Genomic DNA, 6,000 nt, shown 5'->3' with positions numbered 1-6,000 from the left:
GTCTGGGACCAGATAATTCTGTGTGTGGCATCTGTCCTGTGCATTGAAGGATGTTTAGTAGCATCCCTGGCCTCTACCCACTAAATGCCAGTAGCATTTAGCAATGTGACAACCACATTGCTAAATATCCCCTGAGGGGCATAATCACCCCATGACTGACAGCCACTGAACTAGGTACTGGTTACACATGTGCACACACATGTAAAAATCAAATTCAAGCTGTACACAGATTAATGCAGTCAAATGTCACATGTACCTGATGAATATGTACAACTATGTCCCCATAATAACTAAACATTTTTTTAAATTTGAACATTAATACAGTTGTGTTCTTTGCTGTGTTATATGTCAGTTTGTTTGTTTGTTTATTTATTTATTTATTTATTTTGAGACGGAGCCTCGCTCTGTCGCCCAGGCAGGAGTGTAGTGGCGCCATCTCGGCTCACTATAACCTCCACCTCCTGGGTTCAAGAGATTCTCCTGCCTTAGCCTCCTGAGTAGCTGGGACTACAGGCCCACACCATCACACCTGGCTGATTTTTGTATTTTTAGTAGAGACAGGGTTTTGCCATGTTGGCCAGGCTGGTCTCGAACTCCTGACCTCAAGTGATTGACCCACCTTGGCCTCCCAAAGTGTTGGGATACAGACGTGAGCCACTATGCCTGGCTGTGTTTTGTTTTTACTTCTTCAAGTCCATCCTCTTTAAATTGCTGCAAGTCTCAATATACAGCTTTATGATCTCTGTTGAAACTACTCAACTTGGCCTTTCTAGCACAAAAGCAGCCGCAGACAACAAGAAAATGTATTGGGCATGGCTGTGCTCCAATAAAACTATTTATAAAAATAGGTTGCAGGGCGGGGATTTGGCCCTTGGGGCTGTGAGTTTGCAACCGCTGTTATAAACTATTCCAGGGGAAATCATGATCCCCGAAAGCCGCCCATCTCATACAAGTCTGCTGCTCCTCTGGGGTTTCTGTGTTCAGAGAACAATTTCTCCAGTGCCTCGCTACTCCAAGTGTGGTCCATGGACCAGCATCTTTGGACTTGAAGAGCTTGTTAGAAACCCAGGCCCCACCCCAGATCTCAGCACAGAATCTACATTTTTACAAACTCCCAAGCTATTCATGTGCATAGTAAAGCTTTAAAGCAAGAGAAAGACATGATTATGTTTGTAGTTTTATGCAGATCTCTCTGGCTGCCATTTGGAGGACGGACAGAGGGGACAATCTGGATAAGCTGAGAGACAGGAAGACTCACACCTAGGCAGTGTGGACAATTGCAGAAGGAATGAGGTCACCAGAGTATCCAGAAGTTGAAGTAGGAAGGACTTGAGAACTTATGGAATGTGTGGAGTGAGGAGAGGCCAGTGGTATTCGGATTCCAGTGTGCCCACCTCACTACCATCCAGAGGAACCTTCTAGAAGAGAGGTTGGGGAGCCACCAGCCACTGCCAAGCGTGTGGCCTTGGAAAATCACCAAATCTCTCTGAGCCTCAGTTTCCCCATGTGTATAAAGAGGATGATAATAACACCTATCCCAGAAGATGACTTCTAGGATGGATCTAGGTAACCCGTGTAATGTGTTCAGCCCTGCGGCCAGCATATAGCAAGCCTTCCAGAGCCTGGGTCCCTCAGCCTCCACACTATCTATCCTTCCATCTGCCTAGCCATCTACCTATCTACTCTCTTTTTTCCTTTCTGTCTTTTTAAATTAAACCTTAATGCTAGCAGATCAGGGTTTCTTAGCCTTAGCACTATTGACATTTGAGGCTGGGTGATTCTCCATGGTGGGGGTGGGGACTGTCCTGTGCACTGTGGGATGTTTGGCAGCATCCTTGGCCTCTACTCACTGGATGCCAATCATCAGTAGCACGCACCGCCATTTGTGACAACTAAATGTCTTCAGACATTGCCAAATGCCCCTTGGGGGAAATGGAGGCAAATCACCTTGTTTGAGAACTACTGCTTTAGATGTTGACCTGTTATTGTTATCACTAGGCTGGGTAGCGGAGGAAGCATCCCTATTAACCTGAAGCCCAGAATCTAGAGCTGGACTTGTGGCATCCTAATAAGTTAGCAACAACTAGGAGGGGGCCCCAAGTTGGGGAGAACAATTGTTCTGAGAGACGGTTAACCACAAACAACTCACTTGCACAGCATTCTGTTCCCAAATACTTTGTTCTGCACGTACCCCCAGCAGCACAACCCTGTAAAACTTCCTTCCAGCTCCTGCCTCTTTGCAGACAGCCCCTTCTGTGCTGTGCTACCCATTGCTTTCTTGCAACGTATCCTTCTACTTTCTCCAATACATCTGCCTTTCTTTACCCATGACCATCTTGGTAAATTCTTTTACCACCCACAACACTGGCCCCAGTCAGTTGCACCCATGACAGGACCACCTGGAGTAAAATCACAGCTCTGCCATTTCCTAGTTGGAGAGGTTAGTGGTGGGGACTTCAGGTAAATCACTTTTTGTGATGAGTCCTCAGTTTCCTCATCTGTAAAATAGGTCTAATAATAACCCCTTCTTCATAGGAGGGAAAGATAAGCTCACCTAAGTAAAGCACTCAGTAGAGCTAATATGTCTTTTGTTGTTACAGTAAGTTATCTTCTTCTTTCTCCTTCTGCTTGCAGCAGGATGGAAAACTCGATTATGATCACCCACTCCCACCTCCTGTAGAGGAGAAGCCAGAAGCAAATCTCCACTCCACCCACCCACCCACTCACCCACTCACCCTCAACCCTGCACCCAGAATATGGAAAGGGTTGAGGTCAGCACTGGGAATGGTCTCTGGCCATGCATGGGGTGTGAAAGGCAATTACCAGGTCTGCCTCAGATAAAACCAACCTCGGCTCGGTGGAAAAGTGTGCTGATAGTCCTGGCTGGACTAGAAATCCACCCAGCAGCTCTGAAAGCAGAGATATGTTTGGCAGGGTTGTTCGCCATGTAAAACTATCTGCCTGTGTCTTGTGACAGTGGAGAAAGCCTCTAAGGCCAAGAAATTATTTTTGATGTGGAAGGGGGAAAAAAAAATGGATTTAGCAGTTCCAGCCAGCTTTAGGCTTCTGGATGTTTTGTGCAACCTTGCAAATTTATTGTTTTCCAAAGTGCACGAAGCCAAGGAGTTTCCAAGGAGATGCTTAGCTCAGTGCAGATCCCCAGCTCAGGAAGGGGGAAGGCAGCTTGAAATCCTTTTCTGGTCAAATGGTGGAAGATTCTCAAGTTCAGCCAAATTCAGGAGCAAGGAGAGAGAGAAAGTGGAGAAGAGCACTCCGGAGGGACCTGGCCAGGGATTCAGAACATGAACGTCCCAGAGCTGGGACTCTCAACCCTCAGCACTCTTGACATTTGGGCCCAGATATATCTCAGCTGTGGGGACTGTCCTGTGCATTGGGAGCTGTTTAGCACAGCATCCTTGGTCTCTACCCACTAAATGTTAATAGCATTCTCCACCCCCAGCAGTTACAACAACCAAAAATGTCTCCAGACATTGGCGAATGCCAGTGGGGTGCAAATTCACCCTGGTTGGGAACCAGTACTCCAGGAGATAAATGTTGAGCAGGTCCTGCTCACAGCTGTTTCTGTCAAGTGGTGGCCCAGCTGCTTTCAGAAAATGTCAAGCCAGCACATGCATCAGCTGTTGAGAAGCTGTCTGAGGTCAGAGGTCCTGAAAGTCCTGAATGGGGTTAGAAATGGGTAGAAGCTTTCTTGCCTGAGAGACCAATGTGTTCTTAAAAAAACTGATGGAAATTCACCATCTCAGGCCTTTGAGGGCCTCCTTCTTAACACTTACTACCGTTTTTAATTAATTGTGTGTTTGCTTATTTTTTTAAACTCTGTTTCCCCCTCTAGAATGTAAGCCCCTTGAGGGTAGGGATCTTGTCTGTTGGTCACTGTTGTATCCCCAGCGCCACACTCAGTCTAGCACATAGGATGGGCTAAGTACATATCTGCTGCAGGGAGGAAAGGAACAGGGAGGGAGGGAACAACAGATAATTGTTGCATGTCTACACCTGGAAGATATACCTAGAGGGCTTGTTAAAACTCGGATCACTGGACCCCGCTTGCAGACTTTCTGATTCAGTGGGTCCCGGATGGAGCCTGAGAATGTGCATTTTTATCAAATTCCCAGGTAGTGCTGATGCTGATGGTCGAAGGACCACACTTTAAGAACCACTGGTCTGAAGACCTAACTTTTGGTCCTCCGTCCTGGGCTGTGCATTAGAGTCACCTGGAGAGCTTTAAAAAGATCTGCTGCAGGCCACATCCTGGCCAATTGAATCAGAATCCCTAGAGCGAGGCCCAGGCATCTGGGAGATTCCAATGCGGCACTAAGGCTGAGAGCAGCTCACCTGCACCTTCTCACTTGTTCCTCACAGCTGGTAGCATTGTTCCTTTCTTACAGATTAGGAAACACATTCAGGAGGGTTAGTTACTTCCTCAAGATCCCTTAGTTGTACTAAAATTCAAACCAGGTGCCAGGTTCTTTCAGTTACTTTGTCGTCCCTCCCACTTCAGCAGATCAGAAAGCAGACCATAGCTTTGTACTATTTTTATAACTAATAGTCATTGATCACTAAGGGATGGGCACAGCTGCTGTTATTCTCACAACTGCTTGTCAAACATCATTACTCCCATTTGACAGAGGAAAAAACTGAGGCACAGAGAGGTAGAGAAACCTGACTTTGGTCACACAGCCAGGAAGTGCTAAAGCCAGAACTGAGCCCAGCCCTCTGCAATACACTATGGGTCTTACCTGTGAGGACACAGAAGGTGGAGATGGAAGGGGAGGCTGGACCAAGGAGGAGGCCAGCAGATGTCAAAGCTGGAGCATAGGTGAGGCTAGCCAGTAGGTCCCATGCTAGCAAGCAGACAAAGACACAAAGGTACACGAGGCATGACTTGGAAAAAATTAGGGGACTGCTGAGGCATAACAGTACACGCGAGATGCCACTGCAACCCTCTGCCTTGGCCAGGCTGCACCTTATATTCTTCTCATCTCACCAGGAACCAATCCCGGTGATTGTCCTTCCCAGGGCTTCCAGGCAAAGCATATGATTGGCTGTCACCATTTGAAGCCAGCCATGGGAGGAAGGAAGTACTAGCGTCCCTGAGCATAGGTGGTGCTCACAAAATGAGCTAGAAACAGCCTCATTTGTGCTGCCCTCTCCCATGTTCGTTCTCTCCATCTCCTGTCTGGTCCCTCCAACTTCCTGCATCTGTCGGCTACCTCCCCAGCTCTGGACCTTGGCTCCACCTTCCTGATTCCAGCAACTCCTCTCCCATTTGGCACAGTGTTCCCATGAACTGATAACCAGTGACACAGTCCCCCTGACCAGCCCACCTTTTGGCGCAGCTCTCAGAGTTTCCCATGTCTGAGCTCCCAGGGAGCCCTCATGCTGGGTCCATCCAGTCACATATGTACTATGATGAGACCTGAGCCCACATGACACTAGAAGGGCTATTGATTCCTCCTGGTGCTAAGGTGGGCATCAGGTAGAGACCTACCTATGCATGCATATGACGCTGAGCCATTTCCTGAGAGCTACAGCCTGAGATAGCTGGAAACCCATAGACAGCAGAGCCTCTGAAAGTCACATTCACACCAAGTCCAGGACCTACAGGAACCTAGTCTTAAATAGAACAGGGGTCCGGGTGCGGTGGCTCAGGCCTGTAATCCCAGCACTTTGGGAGGCTGAGGCTGGTGGACCTTGGAGTTCGAGATCAGCCTGACCAACATGGTGAAACCTCGTCTCTACTAAAAATACAAAAATTAGCCGGGCGTGGTGGTGCACGTCCGTAATCCCAGCTACTCGGGAGGCTGAGGCAGGAGGATCGCTTGAACCTGGGAGGCAGAGGTTGCAGTGAGCCGAGATCGTGCCACTGCACTCCACCCTGGGCAACAGAGGGAGACTCTGTCTCGAAAGCAAAACAAAACAAAAACAGATCAGGGATGGCATTTAGGGGTGTGGATGCCCTGAAGAACCACCCTGTTCACC

This window comes from Papio anubis, unplaced genomic scaffold, assembly GCF_008728515.1.
Source record: "Papio anubis isolate 15944 unplaced genomic scaffold, Panubis1.0 scaffold398, whole genome shotgun sequence".
Classification (NCBI taxonomy): Eukaryota; Metazoa; Chordata; class Mammalia; order Primates; family Cercopithecidae; genus Papio; species Papio anubis.
The sequence above is the reverse complement of the archived record's forward strand: the minus strand, read 5'-3'. Positions refer to the sequence as shown.